Source organism: Antechinus flavipes, chromosome 2 (genome assembly GCF_016432865.1).
Source record: "Antechinus flavipes isolate AdamAnt ecotype Samford, QLD, Australia chromosome 2, AdamAnt_v2, whole genome shotgun sequence".
Lineage (NCBI taxonomy): Eukaryota > Metazoa > Chordata > Mammalia > Dasyuromorphia > Dasyuridae > Antechinus > Antechinus flavipes.
Genome location: NC_067399.1, coordinates 44027589 through 44047910, shown reverse-complemented (window position 1 = coordinate 44047910; position 20322 = coordinate 44027589). Strand labels below are relative to the sequence as shown.

Sequence of the window (20322 nt, the reverse complement as noted above, 5' to 3'; positions counted from 1 at the left end):
CAGTCAGTCAAGGCTACCAGGCTTTATAGAACCAGTGTATTTCTGTGTTTTGAAACACAGTTCTAGCTAGCAGCTGAATGAGGACCACTGATAACTGGAATAACCGAATAAGGCATACTTTGTTTTTTTCCTTTCTTAATGAAGGGATTCTTGCTATATTCTGTAATCATAAGTTCTGATCTTTCAACACTCTGGAACAGTGCTCAGAATATTAGAATGCAAAATTCTGCTGTGTGATTTCACTGTATTTTAGAATAGATCGATATTAGGAAGAAAAGTTGTATTCTCTTAAATGCAGGATTGTATTTACATGGTAGTCTTTTGAATATGAACATGGGTATTGTAGTTTATTCTTGAAAAAGATTTTAGTTACAGAATAAAAGTCAGTTAAAAAAATGCTTTACCAAAATCTTTTATGTTTGATTCTTCAGATATCTCACAGTCACTATTTCATTCATCTTTTCAATGATAAAAGTCATTAGAAAAAAATATTTCCCCATCTTTTCAGATGGAAAAGTCCCAAAAAGTTAAGTGATTTACCCCCTGAGCAGATTGAAATTGGGGCAAGAAACCCAAACCTCTGGTTCTTGGTCTTATTTCTGACCTTACATAATCTGGAAGCTTTGCATTTTTAATTTATTTTTGATTGCTATTAGAAATAGGAGACAGGTAGACATGCTGAGAACCTTATGCTGACTCTTTATATTCGAGCCACATTAAACCTGGGCATCCCCACTCTGGGTTTCGTTCATCACTCACAGATCATCATAGACCCAGATGTCAGGCCAAAACATGTGCCTGAAGGAGAGGCAAGGAAAGGAATTTAAATCCTACCTCAAAAAGGAGAAAAAAACAACAACCCAATATTATAATAAGATCCAATGAGAATATCTGTAAGGATACTTTACCACTCTTAAAGCACTATAGCCATATAGTGAAATAAAGAATGAAATCAAGAATATTGGTCTGGGTATTATAAATGAAATGCTATCAGATACAGCCACTATCCTCTGTAAACTTACAACCTGTGGAAGAACTTAGATGTATAAAAAGTTTTTTAATTAGAATTAGCCAAAAAACAAAACAAACAAACAAAAACAATAGCAATTCTCTAAGTTAAAATAACCAAGGTTGGCTCTGGTAGAGAAATTGAGAAAATGCAATTCCTTCATTTCTTTGCAGCATATAGAATACTTAGTTGGTGTGTTGGCTGATTTGCTGAATTGGTTTTTTTCCCCTTTCTTATTCTTTGTTACAAAGGGTAGCTCATCAGGATTAGAAATAAAGGCAATGTAAAAACCAAAAATATCCAATAAATTTTCTAAAAGAAAAATAGCAGTAGTAGTAAAACATAATTGTTCAAAATTGGGAAGGACTGAAATTCTTCTCTGAGAAACCCTTTCACTTAAAATTGTTTTGTTTGTTGTTGTTTAAACCAGTGTTCTGAAGGTTGTGGGTACCTTTAGCAGTGGTCAGTAAGTTAGCACAGTTTCTCTGTTCTTTCTCTATGTAACCATAGGGAAAACCTCCCACTTCCTATTACTTTCCCAGTCCCAGGGATACCAAATCCCTAAATGTTTAAGAGCACCCACCACCACACCACCACCAATCTGTACCACCCATTCTCTCATCCCCATCTCCTTCAACTCTAATCTCTAATGACACATTCTAGTTCTGCCTGACCTTCCTAATATGTCCTCTAGAATTTGAGCTCCAAATTTAGGCTCATAGGATTATAGATTGAGAACTGGAAGGGAACTTCAGAGACCTTTTAGTTCTAGTCTTTCATTTTATTTTTTAATTTAACTTCATTTTCACTTCCAAATTCTCTCCCTCCCTCATCTATTGAAAAGGCAAGAAAAACAAAATCCATTATAAATACGTTTTAATTATGCAAAACAAATTCCTGAATTGTGTCAGAGAAAAAAAAAAGATGCTTCTATCTGCACTCTTGAGTTTAACTCTGGACTCCAAGTTCTCTTTCTGGAGGTGGGTAGCATGTTTAAATCCTTTGGAATTGTGTTTATTACAATTCCTGTCTTTCAAAGTTGATTTTAATCTTGTTATTGTATAACTGGTTTTCCTGGTTCTGTCCATTTCACTTTGCATCAGTTCATACAAGTCTTCCCTGGTTTTTCCAAAACCATCCCTTTCTTTTCTTATAACACAATAGGATTCCATCACATTCACACAGCTTAGCCTTATCAGTCATTCTCCCAAGTGATGGGCATCCCCTCGGTTTCCAGTTTGTTATTATCACAAAAAGAGCTGCTATAAATATTTTCTTCCATATGAGCCCTTTACCTCTTTCTTTGATTCTTTAGGTTATAGACCAAGTAGAAGAACCAAGGTCAAGCTAGTAGCTTTTTGGGCATCATTCAAAATTGTCAGTTCACAATCCTACCAACAGTACCTCAATAATAATAATAATAATTGCTAGCATTTATGTAGTGCCTACTATGTGCAGGCTCTGTTCTAAGTCCTTTACCATTATTATCTCATTGGATCCTGGGAGGTAGGAGCTGTTATATTACAGATGAGGAACTGTGCCCATCACAGGGCTGGTAAGGGTCTGAGGCCTACTTTGAATCCAGGTCTTCCTGCTCTCTAGCCCAGGACTCTGTCCACCTCCTGGCCCACAGCTGTTCCCCCACGGCCACTTCAGCATTTGGCTTTTTCATTTTTTTGTTGTATTAGCCAGTTTGATGGGTGGGAGGTGGTACCCAAGAATTGTTTTAATTTGTGTTTTTCTAATTATTGATGGTTTTCCACTGTCTCATTGGACCCCAGAGAAGTTGGGATGCCTTGGCTGGGGTCATTCAGGTAGGTTAGCCTTCTTTTCCATTGAACCACCGAGTCAGGCAGCCGAGCCCCTGGGATGTAGGTCATACTTGATGGGTGTCTGCAGGAGGGCTTTCCCTGTTCTCCCTGATGCTCGGTTCCTGTACCCTTCCTTTTAGGCCTCCACTCACCGTGCCCCTTCCCTTGCCTAGCTCTTAGGCGGGCCTGGCACTGCCTTCTTGACTGCCATGCCCATTACTGCCCCACCTCCTTGCCCCATGGAGTCAGATTCTTTCTTGCTCCCCATTGCTATTCTAGACAGTTTCTGGGCCATCTTCACTCAGCCACGTCTTCTCTTTATCTAGATTTATCCCCTAATCAAGACCTGGTTGGCTCCTGGCAACTTTCAGACCATCTTTCCTCTTTTGTTGTTGCTGTTGTTGAGCCTGTTTTTGGGGGGTTGGGGTTCCAGTTGTGATTGATTTTGGGGGATCCCATTTGGGGTTTATTTAGCAAAGATACTGGACTGGTTGGACTGGTTTTCCTTCTCCAGCTCATTTTACAGATAAGGAAACTGAAGTAAACAGATCACACAGCTAGGAAGTGGCTGGGTTTGAACTCACCAAGATGAGTATCTGATTTCAAGCCCCACCTTGTGCCTGACACATAGTAGGAGCTTCATAACTGCTTGTTGACTGCTTAAAATGCAGCCCAAACTTCCACTATGTATTTCTTTTACACAGTTGTTCAGACTGATTCTCCTAAATTTATGATCTAATCTTAACCTTTTCCTCACTGCTGCAAAGCAATCCTTTTACTCACCCCTAATTGATCCCTTATCTCACTTCCCACAACAGCTGATAACACCCTTCCCCCCCAAATCTCCATGCCACCTGTTCTCTGTTGTAAGCTCTGAAAACAGAGGCCCTTTGCCAAGAGCGCCCCTCCCCCTCTTCTCCCCTTCTCATCTCCCTAAACCATAACATTGGTCCCTATTTTCTCTTTCATTACTGTGGTCCCTGATGAAGCCCTTGATCTTATCACCTCCTGTCTTCATCAGGTTTTCTCCACTTCATCTTGTTTCTAATTTTCTATGAACCTACTGGTTCCTTCCCTACTACCTAAAGTACACCCATCTCACCATTCTTAAAACCCTCACTAGACCCTAGAGTTCCTGTAAGCTCTCCTCCTTTTCTCAGCAGAATTCTTTGAAAAAATTGCCTGTGTTCATCACCGTTGTTTTGTCTCTTTCCTCTTCCAAAATGCCTACAATTTCACTTCCAACTTTATCACTAAGACTGTCCTTTCTAGAATTATCAGTGATTCTTCATTCCCAAATCCAAAAGCGTTTTCTCCATTCTTATACTTCTCCACCTCTTTGCAGCATTTGACAAGTTTGCATCAGTTCATGTGAATCTTCCCAGGTTTTTCTGAGTATCCTGCTCATCTTTTCTTAGAACACAATAGTATTCTATCACAATCATATATCACAGCATCTGCAAACATTCCCTTGATTTCCAATTTTTTGCCACCACAAAAAGAGCTGCTACAAATAATTTTGTTCCGATAGGTCCTTTCCCTTTTCTGGGATCTCTTTGGGAGAGAGACCTTTACTACGAGATTTTTCAAATGAGGTGTTCCATAGGCTCTCAAACTTAACAAGTCAAAAGCAGATGAATGTCCCCCCAAATCCAATCTCCTTATCAGGAATTGTATGATGAGTACCTTTTAGTTATGGGGTTCAGCACATCCATGTTATCCCTGACTCCTTGCTGCGTGTACCTTATCTCATCTCTGAAATCTATATCCTTCTCTCTGTGCCCACAAAGTGACAGACCCCTGCCATTGTGCTCCCGGCATGAAGTGTCCCCACCCCACCCCGGACCATCACACTACTGCCAAATTAATTCCCGAAGATACAAGTGGAACGGTGTCACCTCCCTACGCAGCCACCTCCTGTAGCTCCCTCTTCTGCCGAGATCAAATAGGAAATTTGTGGCTGCCTTTTCACACTCTTCCTGACCTGTGCCCAACCTACTTTTCCAGACATTTAACCTTCTTTCTGTTCCTCTTACAAAGCGTCAGAGCAGCTGTGGTCAAGCCTTTATACTTCTTTCTATGTAAGACTAGGTGTTTTTTTTTTTTTTTTAAGGCAACACATCTGTGAGTTTTTGTGGACAAAGGAGCCAATGATGTCCCTAGTCACCCTGCCCATAATCTATGTGTAGTTGATGTCCCCCATATCCTCTCAGAATGAGTTTGGTGGGTGTTAAACAAGCTTATAGGGGATGGCGCCCTGAGTAATGACATGGTTCTTTGGACCTTCACCAACTGAGCAGATGGGGGAAAGCTCTCACCACTCTGGCTCTGAGGCATAGAATACCATGTCCTTGGGCTGCTCCTGGGAATTTGATTAAGCGTAGGTGGTGGCAAGCAACCAAGAGATTGATTCAAGACAGATAGGATTTTGTTGCTACTTAACATTTCTTAAATCTTCATGGAAAACAACCTTTGTGTTGTCTTTCAAGAAAATTCTTTAAAAATCTGAAATTAAATTATAGGTCCTAGCAGAGATTAATTTTCCTTAGAAATATAAGCAAGAGGCTGAAATGGATTAAATAACACATAAATTAGGCAGCGTGTTATATAGGAAAAAGGCAAGAAAATAAGCCTTCCTATAGCACCTACTATGTGCCAGACACCGGGCTAAGTGTTTTATAATTATTATTTCATTTGGTCCTCAAAACAGTCCTGGAAAGCAGATGCTATTATTCTGTCCATTTTACAGATGAAGAAACTGAGGCAAACAGGTGAAATGACTTTGGCAGGGTCACACAACTAGTAAGTTTGTGAGGTCCTCCTGACTTGAGGCTCTTGAGTGCTGTGATGCCACCTAGCTGCCTCCACTCTTATATCGTGGATTCAATACCAGATTTGGAATTGAGGGGTCTGGGTTCCAATTTGGGAAAGATTACTTACTAACTCTGTGGCCATTAGTAAATTATTTATTCATTCTGAACCTTAGTTTCTTCTTTAAAATGGAAATAGTATCTTTACTGCCTACTGCACAGGAACATTGTAAGGATCAATTGAGATATATGTATATAAAGTGCTTTGTAAACTTTTTGAAGTGATGAATATCAGTTAATTATTATAAATCACTAGTGGGTTCATTAATCTTAGTAAAGACAAAACTTTAATTTTACCATTCATCCTGGAGAGCATCCTTTCAAGTTGTGAGTTTCAAGAGATAACCAAAGTAAGGCTCCAAACTAGTAATGATGGCTGGAATTTTCCTACTGATAGAAAAAACAAGCTAAGAATATTTATTTTCCTGTCAGAAAAAAACATAGACCTTGAATGAGCGCACATGTGGAAGATGTAGCAAATCTGAAGTTACTGTCTAGCCCCAAATTTCCCATTCAAAAGAAAAGCATCAACTCGCATCGAAAGGCCACTGGTTGTCCATTGGGCTTAATTATAATATTTTTCTTGCATTCTTTCAGCAATAGAGATTAGAAAATAAATCTGCAACTCTGCATATAATTGTTCTTCACATTTTAAATTTAAATTTAGATTTTCATTGTCATAATTCATTCGAGGGGATAATTTCCCTGGTATGGTATGACTATAGATTTCACTTTTGCTAAGATGTTCATTTCCTCCTTCATATGGAATTTAGCTGAAACAATAGTAGTATTTCAATCCATACCTTTGTTTCAGAAGGGGCATGGTGGTGATGAAATTAGCAGAAGAGCCCAGCTTAGAGTTACAGATCTATCACACTGGTGGTGTTGACCTGTTTGAGTTGGAGTCTCAAAACCACATTAAATTCTCCCTTTATCTTCTGGTTGATTTCGAGTCAGTGATGAGCAGGTGGAAGGCCTCCTGGACAAGAACGGAGGCAAAACTGTATTACTGTTATTTTTGCCTCATATAAATGGCAGTTTTTAAGGAAAAACTGAATAGTCATTCCTCACATCTGTAGTGGTCTTACTTGAAGTTTTTATTCCAACAAAGCTCTCCAAGACTCAAAAGAGCCTGCCAGCTTCATTTCATCACTTTCATCTGTTGGCCAATGATTACTAAAGCAGCTTTTTCATTATCCAGAAATTTGCTTCCTCTTCCAAAGTTTCGTTCACCCTCCTCTAATTCCAGTAGAAGAAAGCATCTAAATGATGGGGGAAACTTTGCACCAACTAGCTTCTACTCCACTCTTTTGACTCCACATGGAGTACCATCTCTTCCCAGAACCACGTATCCTATTTGTGTTTCCTGGCTTTTTCAAGGTGAGAGAAGGCCTTGGCCACCATCCTTCATCTTTTGGAAAGATGACAGGTATTAGAAAACTTGAATGAGCACTACTTCCCTACCTGGGCCAGCAGCCAGATTCCTTGCACTCTGCAGAAAGTCCCTTTCTTTGTGGAGGTTTGGGGAAGGACAGGCTGGTTCTGAGACATACAGAGAGTCTCATTCTTTTTCTGCTTAGGGACAGGGAGTGGGAGGGCTTTTTGATGGTCTGTGATGCAATGGACAAAAATTATCCATTTAAATTGAAGAGCAGCTCTGCGGTGGCTGCACAGATTGCCCAGTTGTGGTTAGCTTCTATGAAAGCCATTTCCTGCAGTAAAAAGACGTCTTCTGCTTTCTGTACCAGGCTGTGTAGGAACAAATACTTCTGTCAGTTCAATCCTCTGCGTGGCTATCGCAGAGCGATCATTTCTCTTGTCCTTTTTGTGCTATGGATTCCCTTACAAGTGTCTTCCTCAGGCCCAGGTTATGGGGCCACCCTCTCAAAGGAAATTCCTCTTGGTGGTTCACGCTAGCTTCTGTCGGGGAGGAGCGGGCTAGTGTGGGAGCCTCATTAAGCTGCTCCTTGGTGCTGGCAGGGCTGTGGCTGTGGAGGGGCCAAGGACGCAGCTGCCCTGGCTGCATAGCAAGTCACTGCTGTCCCAGAAGCCAGCACAAATGGGACTTGGTGCTGGCGGTCCCGCAAGAGCTGGGAGTGCTGGAAAATGACTTCCTGCCGCATTAGCCGATCTGACATAAGGAACCAGAGGCATTCCACCTTGGAAAGCGTTCTTCAGATTGTCAGAGATTAGAACTCTGTCCCCCTTGTCCTCCAGATAGAACTTTACGTGTGCAATGAAGATGATATAGTCAGCTTTGCCAGATGAATGCTGGTGCTGTTTTGGGGGTGGTAAATAACTGGAAACAAGGGATACCCATCCATTGAGGGGCTTATCAAGCTTAGATCACCCCTGTGCTGTAAGAAATGAAGGGCAGGGTTTTCAGGAAACCTGGGAAGACTTGTATGAACTGATGCAAAGTACAACAAAATGGTTAAGATATTTCACTTAATTTTGTCCTTTTTCATGATTTTTTTCCCTTTTGATTTGTTTCTTTCACAACTGTGACTAATACAGAAATATGTTTTGTATGCTAGCACATGGCATAAACTATATCAAACTGCCTGCCATTTTAAGAAGATGGAAGAGGAAAGAGAGAGAAAGAAAAATTTGGAACTCAAAATCTTATAAAAATGAATGCTAAAAATTGCCTTGACATGTTAAATGGGAAAAAAAAATAAAATACTGTTTTAAAAAATATTGTAAAGATAAATAATTTTGAATGATTTAGGAACTCTGATTTACACAATGACCTCTGTTCTGAGGGACTCAAGATAAAACATACTATCCCTTCTGGACAGAGAACCAATGTATAGACTCAAAATACAGATTCAAGCATATTTTCTTTTCTCTTTTTCCCTTTCTTTCTCTCTTTTTTTTTTTGGTGGGGATGCATCTGATGTAGGAAATGTTTTGTTTGATTTTATGTTGTTTTTCTTGTCTTCTCAATGAGTATGAAAAGGGAAGGTGGGAGGAAGAGAATTGAAAATAAAATAAAATTGAATTTTAAAAAAAAAGGCATGCTAGCCAATTCCAGCAGGTTTCATTGAAGGTAATTGGCTTATTTCTTTCCATGAAGGAAATCATACCTACATACACACACACACACACACACACACACACACACACATACATACAGCAAACAAGTAAGCACTTATTAAGCACTTTCACATGTTAATCACTAGACATACAAATACGATCAAGTGATATAGTTCCTACCCTCAAGGAACGTATGTTCTAATGGGGAAGACTACACATAAAGTACAACATGGTGAATAGATGACCAGGAAGCGGCCCTGGAGGCCCAGCTTTAGGCAGGATGTGGTGAGAACAATATAGCCAAGGGACCAAGGGCAAGGAGTACAAAGTCCTGATGGGAAAAAATGAGGATAACAATTAGAGAGCAAGAGGGATGGTGAGGATGTGGCCAAAAAGCAGCGTGGATCCCTGATCTCTTGTTTTAAAAAAAAAAGTGAAAGCAAAGACTCAAAGGTAGAGCCCATGATTCCAGGGAGAGAGAGATGGTAACAGTGATTGGAGAGCAGCCACAGCCTGTTTTAAATCAGGGTGCCCTGCTGGGACAAAGCAAAATAATATTTCTGATCTGACTAAAGACGCTTCTGTCTGGGCCAGATCCTCAAGTATTTTACATTTATTTCATTTTTATATTCTCTGATTGTGCAAGGAGATGCTTGAGTTCCAACCTGGAATCAAAGATAGCCAGAGAGCAGGAGGTTAAAGAAAATAGGCTAGCTCCTTAATCCACATTTAGTCAAATGGACTGGAAAGGCTTTCAAGAGGCAAGTTGATTTTCTTTGCCACATGCATTGCTTCCCAAGTTAGTTTCCAGTTGAAAGATTTTGCTCATTGCTCAGGATTATATCTGGTGCAGGGGGTTTCTTCTAGGCAGAATTTAATTTGATATAGTTGTAAATTTTTCTTTGTAAAAGGCATGCTAATATTTGCAGGCTTTTAAAGTAGAGCTGCTGCAGACAGCACACCAAATTTCTCCTATAAAGAGGGTCCTTGGGGTGTTGGAGTCCTAATCCTTTCTCATTTTCTCTTGGCTGCTGCTATAGCCACTCTCTGGATTTTTGGGGAATCCCAGATGGGCCCAGTGGTAGAAAAGGGCAATAAACAGGATCCTCTTGTGAGCTCCTTACTCATGTGCTTCACATGAGAAAAAATGCCACTATGGGCTGTGTTAAAATCTACTCTTAGAAATGTAAATATCTTGTTTTCTAGGATAATTGATTGTTTTCTTCAGCTGAATCTGATCACATTGATTTCCTAAACTAAACTGACCACAGAGAGGAAGTTACTCTCCCCCTCTCTCTCCCCCCCTCCCTCTCTCTTTCCTCCTCCTTCTCTTTCCCCTCTCTTTCTCTCTTCTTCCTTCCCACCCCCCCCTTTTCGAGATACATTCTCTGTTCCCATTAAATCATTTTTGCTTAGGAGATTCACACTTGCTTAATACTTTAGAAAGAAAAAACAACCTTTCCATTCTTGCAGGGGGGGAAATACAGTGCAGAAAGAAACTAGAGCAAGGGCAGACCATGATGTGATATTTTCCCTTTCCCAGGGTATGTCAAAGCCAGATTGAGTGGGATGAGGACAGAGAATGGAACATGAACAAGTTTCATTTCCTGCAGGTCTGTTGGGTGATGACTTTAATTTGACACAGATGCCAGGCATGTCCTTGGACTTCTCATGAATACATCATTGCCAAGTCTGTTTGTGGAGCTGTGCAAAGGATGTGTATTTCAGAAATATTCCACATAGCATCCACCCCAAAGCCTACATTTCTTATCTCTTTTCTTGTCACTGTCCTTCAGACTCTGGAGGGAATGTCTCACTGTAGCTTTGGAGCTACACCTCCTACTTGAGGACCTTCCAGGCATTTGTACTTCCGAATCTCTTTTATTTAACTCAGCTTCCCTAGCCAGGTCAGACTGACCTTGGTAAATAACAGATGGATCCAACAGAGGCAACAAATTAGTGGAAAGAATCTCATCTAGTTGTATATGACAGAGGAAAAAAAAATTCTCTTTCAAAACCATTTTAAAATATTCATTGTAATACTCAAATACTGCACAGATCTGTGACTCTATCCCTTGGGATATTACCTCCATTGATAGGGACCATAATGTAGACCTTTGTCTTGCTTTATGACCAGCTTATTTTTTTCCCATCATTCATTTCTCTCCTGACATCCCTGTTTTTTTTTTTTTAAGGTCCTCATTGGTTATAGAGTATAACCTATTTACACCCATCATATGCCTCTGCCTTGCCCTCTGGATGATATTCATTTTTAGTTCTTTAGTTACTGTTTTGTCCCTATCTCACAGCCACACAATAACCCACATTCATTGTAACCACCTTTAATTTTCAAGTCCTTGAACAATGATCCCATTGGTGTTCAGGTTTCCATGCTTAGGATCAGAATACTAACTCACGGATAATCAATCAATTGTTCAATCCTGATTTTCCACAAAGGGGAGGGAGGTGGATTATTATACCATTATATCTAGGTGCAGGTGGACTCTCCCTCCAGATTAGCCATCGATAGGCTAACACTTAAGGAACCCTTTTGAATTTCTGGAATACACTTTTACTCTGAAATTCATTTGCTTTTTATTCCTGTTACGTTGATGAATGATAAAAGATAGACTAGGTAGAGATGTTTAATGACCGCCAAAGGAGTAATAATTTATCTTCTTGACATTAAATGCAATTAATTCATCCCCCTTTCTTGCTATTCAAATAGGCAAGGCATATAATTCCGAAGGGTTCACTGATTAAATGTTAATGTCCTTTGTTTACTGTCATTTAGTACATGCTCAATGACTCTGAACCTTTACTTGATTTTCTCCTAGAAATTTATTTTAATAAAATAAAAATTTAGATTTCAGCTACAGAGCAGTCCTAATGGGGTCGGTCTTTCTGTGGAACTGAGCCATCTTCTGTCAGATCACACCCCTCAGGAACAGAACTTTCTTGTGGTCTGAAGCATACTTGTTGGCTCCTCCCCAACTGATAATAGTGTCATTGCTCATCTTCTTCCTGAAGTATTTCTCAATCCATTTCATATCTGCGTGCAAGCATTTCTGAAGCCTGGTATGCATTGCCCCTGGTATATGCTTAATCTTGTTGAAGGATTGAATGTGGGATGTGCTAGAAGTCTTCTCATGAATCTAACACTGGAAGGATGAGGAAACAGCCTTAAAGCTTGTCAGGTGATTTGCTGGAAGTCACCCAAGCAGTAAATGACTGAGCGGGGCCTCCCATTCGGGTCTTCAGAGTCCAAACCCAGAGCACTTTTGTGCAGAAGCATTATCTTCCCTGGATGCTGTGGTCAGAATAAGCCATCCCTATCTCGTGAGGTCCGAGTTGGCCAGATTCATGAGTGGTACTTTTTGATGGCTTGGAGCCTGACTAGGCCAGAATTGTTCATGTTCAGCACTTATAGCCCTGGTGCCGGTAACTGACCTTGCTATTCCTCTTGAGTAACTTCCTGTCTCTTGTGTCTGTGTCTTTCTTCAGCCTGATCCCTCCTTTCCTGTCCCACCCCCCAGAGTCACTTCCCTTTACCTGGAATTCCCTCCCTTTTTGCTGTGTCTTCTAGAACCTCTAGCTTCCTGAGGAGCTCAGCCCCAGCAGCCATCCATCCACAAGGCCCTTCTTTGTCCTTTCATCCACTAGCACACATCCAAATCACTTTTCATTTACTTCACTTATCTGTATACTAGTCATCTTCATTGGTAGATTATGTCCTTAAATGAAGGTAGAAATTGTCCTGTTTTGTTCTTTGTATCTCCAAAAGCTAGCGCTGGGTCTGGAACATAATAAACACTTAATAAAAACTTATTAATAGACTGAGTGATGAAATCCGTGAACCTGGAAATATGTAATTGATGTCGAGTGAAGGAAGCAGCCTAGGATAATGGGATAAATAAAAACCAAATACTATTATCTTTTTTTAATGGGATGACTAAATTAGTAGATGGGACATGCTGTGGATATAATTGACCTAGATTTTAGAAAAGTTTTGATATTCTTACTCTTCTTATGAAGAAGATGGAGAGATAGGGGTCAGAGGATCGTACCATCAGATGGATTCAGAAGCAGGCTCAAAGAGTAATTATTCAGGGTCTGCTGTCATTGTGGCAGAAGGTGCAGTGGATCTGTGGCCCAGGCAGCTGGGCTTGGCCTGGTGCTGTTTAACACTTATTTCTTCCCTGACTTGCATCAAGGCATGGTTGCCCTACTCATCAGATCCAAAAGGATGTTGACAGGTTGGAGCACTGGAATTAATCTAGCAAGAAGAAATTCACTAGGGGCAAATTAAAAGTCTTGCCCAAATGAGTGATATTCAGGAGCACAAGACGGGGAAGGTATGGCTAAATAGCAGTTGTTTCTGCAAGAGATCTGGGGATTTATGGTGTTGTCAGCAGTTAGGTGTGGCAGCATTCAGAGGGCCACAGCTTCCAGGAATTCAGAGATGACAGTTCCCTTGCCCCATTTCTTCCTCTGACTTTTCCAAATACCCCCATTTATATCCAGAAAAAACAGTCAAAAAAAACTAATTGACATAGCTGCTGTGTCTCATACAATTTTCAGAACCCACACTCCCTCATCTCTAAGAGGAATACTTGGGAACCAGAATGGTTATCTTCCATAGTCTGAGTTCATAAGCCTTTGGGTGTTATTCTCAATTGAAGAATCACAGAATCTGAGAATTGGAAGGAACCTTGGTAGCTGTCTCATTCAGTCCATCCACTATAAACCCAATGAGGAGCTCCTGCTTGTTACCAAAAGAGGTAACACCTCTCAAGACTTTTGGACAGCTCTCCTCATCAAGAAGCTTAATTTTGACTCTCTGCAGCTTCAACCCAATAGCTTCACTGGGCCCACAGAGGGCCAACAAGAAATCTGACCCATTGCTCAGGCTTCAGCCATTAAGTCTTTTGTAGGAGAAACATTCCCAGTTCCTTCAACTGATTCTCAAATGTCTTGATTGCCTTCCTCTAGATAAACTGACAGTTTATCCATGTTCTTCTTCAACTCTGGTACTAGGAACTGAACACAGTGCTCCAGATGAGGTCAGAGGAAGACAGAGAGCAGGAGGATGGTCATCCCTGCATTCCTGGAAGCTGTGGCCCTCTAAATGCAGCTCTTTGGGCTGCCACATCTCCCTGCTAACAAATCCACTGAAACCCCCAGATCTCTTGCAGAAACTGCTATTTAGCCAAACCTCCCCCATCTTGTGCTTGTGAAGGTGTCTTTTGGGCCCAAGTGCAAGACTTGACATTTACCCCTGCTGAATTTCTTGCTAGATTCATTCCAGTGCTCCAATCTGTCAAAGTCCTTTTGGATCCTAGCTCTGTCATCATTGTGTAAGTGATTCTTTCTAGCTTAGCTGCCATCTGCACATCTGATGAGCAGGGCATCCATGCCTTGACGCAAATCAGTGAAGAAATAAGTGTTAAACAGCACCTGGTCAAGCCCAGCTGCCTAGGCCATAGATCCACTGGAGACCTTCTGCCACAGCAGACCCTGAACAGTTACTATGTGAGCACGGTTCTGAATCCATCTGATGGTAGGATCTTTTTGATCCCCATCTCTCCATTTTCTTCACAAAAAGAGCATGGATTATTTTGTCAAAACTTTTCTAAAATCTAGGTCAACGATACCACACATTTCCCCATTTATCTAATCTACTCCATCAAAAAAGGAAATAAATGAATCTGACATGAGCTCTTGTTGGGAAAATCTGCTGGCCTTTTGTCATAACTGCTTCCTTTGCTCAGTGTTCATCATTCTAGAGTTTGGCATTAATCAAAGTCAAACTTGCAGGACATTAATAGCAGCTCTTTTTCTTTATTTAGAAATTGGTTCATTTTCCCTTCTCTCATCTTTTGAGGATATTTTGGGGATAGAAAATATCACCTTTCAGCTATCCCAGTGGCTATAATCATATCTGCCAGTTCCTTCAAGAATTAAGGCTGTCACTGGGCCAAGTGGTTTGAATTCATTAAGAGTAATTGAATGTTTTTCTCCCCTTACTTATCTTGGGTGTCAACTCTCTTATTCATTTTTTTGTTTCTATTGCCTTGGTTGCTCTGCTATGCAGAGTAAACAGAAACAGCCTAAGAATTGGGCAACTCTGACTTCTCTCAGTTGTCACTTATCTTCTCATGCATCTCAAACATAGGTCTGCTTCCTTCTTCGATTTTCTTTTTTTTCCCACTAGAGCTATTTTTTAAAAACTTTTTGTCATCCTTGCCTTTCTTGCCAATGTCAACTCATTCTGAGTTTGTTTCTGATATTATAATTATAGAACTATAACAGTCATTCTATTATCTATCTTGTTTCCCTTGCACATTTCTTGGTGACTTTATAGTACATCTACATTGTTGCCTCAAACAAATCCCATTTTTCCTCATCATGAAAATTGTTTCTCTCTGTGTCCTTGGAATTTCATTCTTGAGAATTTCCCATTACTCCTGGGCTAACTTTCAGTAGGAAGAAGCACCTGGCACATAATAGGCATTTCATAAATGCTTGTTGATTAGTTAATTGATTGATTGGCAATCCACTTTATTGTCTTTGGGCTTCTTATGTATTACCGTAAAGACTTAATCAAGTGGGACAGATGTTTTGACTTGGGTTTTACTCTTTATCCTCATAAATATGTGCTCTATACAGAGAAATGTCTGAGAGAACAATAGTACTGGCTCGGCCATAGCACTGACTTTCAGACAGTGTTCTGTGAATCTGTGTTCCCTCTATGAGCTACAGTAAGAAACAACTCTGCCTCATAAACAAATGACAGATACTAGGGTGATTACATTGCTTTTCCAAAGGACTTTTGTTCTAAATCCTCAAAGTTCATCTCCTCTAGGGAGGCACTGTTGTATAGGGGAAAAAACATATCAGACTGAGAGTCAGAAAGACTGGACTCTACTGTTAAATTAGTCATGTGATTGTGCACAGTAGTCTTCTCACCCTTTTGGCCAAGATCTAAAATGGGCCTTTCATTTAATTTTATTTAATTTTTTATATTTTTTAATTTATTATTAAAGCTTTTTATTTTCAGAACATATACATGGATAATTTTTCAGCATTGATCCTTGTGTAGCCTTGCTACATTTTCCCCTTCTTCTCCCCACCCCCTCCCCAATGTTAAGCAATCTAATATATGTTATACGTGTTAAATGTATAACATGAACTACAATATATGTAAACATATTTATACAATTATCTTGCTGCACAAGAAAGATCAAATCATAAAAGAAAGAAAATGAATAAGAAAACAAAATGCAAATGAACAACAACAAAAGGAGTGAAAGAGTGAAAATGCTGTGTTACGGCCACACTCAGTTCCCGCAGTCTCTCTCTGGGTGTAGATGGCTCTCTTCATCATGAGATCATTGAAACTGGCCTCGATTGTCTCATTGTTGTAAATAGTCGTGTCCATCAGAATTGATCATTATATGATCTTGTTGTTGGCGTGTACAATGTTCTCCTAGTTCTGCTCATTTCACTCAGGTTCAGTTCGTGTCAGTCTCTCCAAGTCTCTCTGAAATCATCCTGCTGATAGTTTCTTACAGAACAATAATATTCTATAACATTCATATACCACAACTTATTGCCAGTCTCCAGTTGATGGGCATCCACTTAGTTTCCAGTTTCTTGTCACTACAAAAAGGGCTGCCACAAACATTTTTGCACACGTAGCTCCCTTTCCCTCTTTTAAGATCTTTTTGGGATATAAAGCCTTTCATTAAAAAAAAAATTAGGAAAAAGAAATTCTATAATTTTCATCAGCAACCATACTCTGCATCCTTATGATCTTATTGTTGTTATTATTGAATAGTTCAGTTGTGTCCAGCTCCATTTCCACAGAGGTTTTCTTGGCAAAAATACTCTAGTGGTTTGCCATTTCCTTCTCCAATGTATCCCCATTTTACAGATGAGGAATTGAATCAAATGGAGGTTAAATAACTTGCTCCTAGTGTCCAAGACTAAGTTTGAACTCAGATCTCCCTAATTGCAGGCAGAATGCTCTGTCCACTACATCACGGAACTATCCCTTATTGTATCAATAAAGTTATTGTTTTTAGCACCTGACATCATGACTGTTAGAATTTCTAAGTCTTGTGCCCCTTATAGTTATAAACAGTAGGAGCCAGAACATCTCTAAGAACCATGGAACAGTACAGAGTTGTTTTGGAAAATAACAGTATCAGAGAATAGGGTCTGTGGTAATGCTGCAGATCAGGAGAGAGCAAAGTAAACAAAAGGGAGAAATTCCCTTACAATCAACAACTGTTCATTTTGGGAGTTTGTTTTTCATTATAAAGACACTTATTTAAAATAATTACGTTGCCACAGATTCTTTTCCTTGCCTACAGGACTTAAACAGAAACAGCCCAGATTAGTGAAGGAGCAAGCTTTGCTCTAATCAAATTAGGACAGTACTGCCTATTTCTTAATTTCTAGGTCTTTTAGGCATATTGCATTGTTTTTGTTTATTTTCTGGTTTGGGAGCGTATGTTTGCTTTCTTTTGAGTGTTTGGCATTCTTAAAGGCTCAAGGAGACCAGACAGAGGTTGAGAGCTGTGAGTGTGGAAAGCTGTACATGCTGACAGACTAAGTTCTCAAAAATCGGCAGTGTGGAAGAGGGAAGGATATTCTTGGAAATCACTGTGATATAATTACAAAAACTATCAAGAAAAATGATCATTTAATTGTGGAAATGTGTATGGAAGAATTGCACATGTTTAGTATATTGGATTGCTTGCCATCTGGGAGGGGAGGAGAGAAGGGAAAAGAATTTGGAACACAAGGTTTTGCAAGAGTAAATGATGAAAATTACCTAGGCATATGTTTTGAAAATGAACAGCTTTAATAAAAAAATAATAAAATGTAGTCATAAAAAGAAAAAGAAAGAAAGAAAAAGACCATTGGTGCCTTCAGAGGGAGCAATTTTAAGTTGTGGGAACGGAAGCCAGATTGCAAGGGGCTGAGAAATAAGAAGGAGGTGAGAAAGTGGGGGTAGTTTTTTTTTTTCCTTTTTAAAAATTACTGCTTATTTTTAGCATTAATTTTTTTTTGTTAAGTTTCCAAAATCTCTCTTTCCCTCTAACTTCTTCCCCAACCATTGAAACAAGACAAGCAGTATATCAGTTATACATGTGAAATCATGCAAAATGCATTTCTATGTTAAACATGTTGCAAGAAAATTAAAAATAAAATTATACTTCATTTTACATTCAGTTCATCAGTTCTTTCTCTGAAGATGAATAGTATTTTTCATCATGAGCCTTTTGGAATTGTCTTGGATCATTATATTAATCAAAAAATTGAAATATCACGACTGAGAAGGTTGATAAAAGTGACAGACTCCTCAAAGAGTGAGGAGATGAGTTCTAGAGTAGTTCTAAAAGTACAAGAAAAGGAGTGCCCTTCTAAGCAGAAATTGGGCCATTATCTCCTTGGTGACTGAAACAGAGGAAAAGAGGGGAAATACTGCTGAAGTCATTTGAAGTATAGGGGTGGGGAGAAAAAGCTCTCAGTGAATAGAATCAGATTTTTTTTCAAGGCAGTAACGGAGTAAAAGTTAGCAATCTTGATAGTGGGATGCCATGGTACTATACAAGTTCTTAATAGCACAAACTCTCTTCTAAAAGTCTGAGACCTTAATCCTTGCCCAGTTTTAATGTACTGTACACAATGACCATTTGTTTCTCCTGATAGTGAATGACATTGAAAGCAAAGAGCTTGCCATCTATGTTAAAACATTAATGATTTAGTCCCTTCTATTTACTCATAATTTTTGAACAAATGAGATTCTATTCTATTCCTAAATGATGCTTTCTTTAGACAGGATACCTCAGAGTGGTATATTTAACGTAGGAAATATGCATCGTGGGAAATTTGTTTAAAAGATACCCTTTAAATAAGACTCTGCCAGCACACGTGATAGAGTACATAGACATATGTCTCTGTCACAGCCATCCTCTTGCTAGACTGAAGCAGCCAGAACAAAACATATGTAAAAATTGATTCTATATCCTTCGGAAAACTTAAAGTGGGAAGTTATATGACCTGCAGCTAGGAATCATTAACCTGGAACCCAGCATCTGGAGCTCATCTTTAAGGGAAAGGAAGAAAAATCTGAGTGCACAAAAACCTTCAAGGGACCAGTGTACCATGTTCTAAGAGGAAGCTGCTGATCTCTTTGTCACAATGACACGGTCATGCTGTAAGTCTCCAGGCCATTCCTATAAACATGTCATCTTCCTTGATTTAGCATCAAATAAACGACAGGTTATTTTTCTTTGGAGACTTGCAAATTAAAGAAACATAAACCATCTTAATGACCAAGTGAAAACAGAATGGGAAGCTTTCCCAAAAAGTACAGTCACATAGGTGAATTTTGTAGAGTGAAAGAGGGTTGTTTTCCCCCATTCTTGGGAGCCCTCTCTCTGCTCTGTAGCAAAATTATTTTTTCCTGGGCTTTTCAAAATGATTTATTGAAAAAATGTTTCTTTAGCAGGTACAATAGTATAAGGATTTTGGAGGAACTAACTACAGGCTGTGTGTGGGTGTTACTGAGTAGCACAGCCATGTTGAAATCTGAATAAATTGGCAAACCCTTTCAGAATAAATGGGAATTTGCAGAAAGTACAAAAAATAGGGTTCACTTGCCCTGTAGGAATCCCCCAATTCTGATTTATTTAGTTAGCAATGAGCTGGAGTCCTATAGTTGTCTATTTGAGTGTCTGCTATGTGCAAAATCCATAGTCCCAGCCATTCATTTGGGAAGATCTAGTTGGAAAGAAGGAACAGGAAACGGAAAGCAGCCTCTTACTTCAGAGTAGGCATCCTCTTATCCATACAGTCATTAGTCACAGTCAGACAGCCATCTTTATTTCTGTTGAGGGCCCCACCTTCCTCCAGACTCAGATATCAGTCTGCTTCTGCTCCTTTTCCATCCCCCATGTCCATTCAGTTACTAGATCTGGCCGTTTCTGTCTCCACAACACTTTTCAAATCCAACCCCTTTTCTCTACTCATGAGTGTCCACCTTAGTTCAGATCCTGACCACCTCTCTCTTACACTGTTACATTGGCTCCATAGTTGATTGCTCTTGCCTCAAGTATCTCCCCTCTCCAAGGCCATTCTTCACACAGCTGCCAAAAGTATTTTCCTGAAAGGCTAGATTTTTGTAACTCCTTTACTCAGTAAATTCGCATAATTCCTGTTTCTTCTAGGCTAAAACATAAAGTCCTGCATTTATCCTTTAATGTTCTTCACCACTTAACCTCTTCCTTATGCTTTCCTCCCTGTCAGTCAGATGCTATACAATCCATCCAAACCAGCCTCTCCTCTCTAACACACGACATCCCATGGGCATGGCTTTGCACTTACCCTGCTTCATGCATGGTAATACACTCCCTCATACACACACACCTCCACTTTATATAGATCCTCTTCCCTCCTTCCTTTAAGATGCAGCTCAACAAATGCTGTTATTCCATTTTTGCAGATGAGGAAACTGAAGCAAGTAGACCCACAAATTAAGTGTCTCATATAAGTGGTGGGCATATGAGAATAGATTTGA

General features: G+C 39.7%; 1 protein-coding gene across 1 annotated transcript in view; it reads left to right on the top strand.

The window, feature by feature from the left end:
• Positions 1-20322, top strand: part of CFDP1 (craniofacial development protein 1) — a 156684-nt gene that overhangs the window by 114436 nt on the left and 21926 nt on the right. The window lies entirely within an intron of this gene.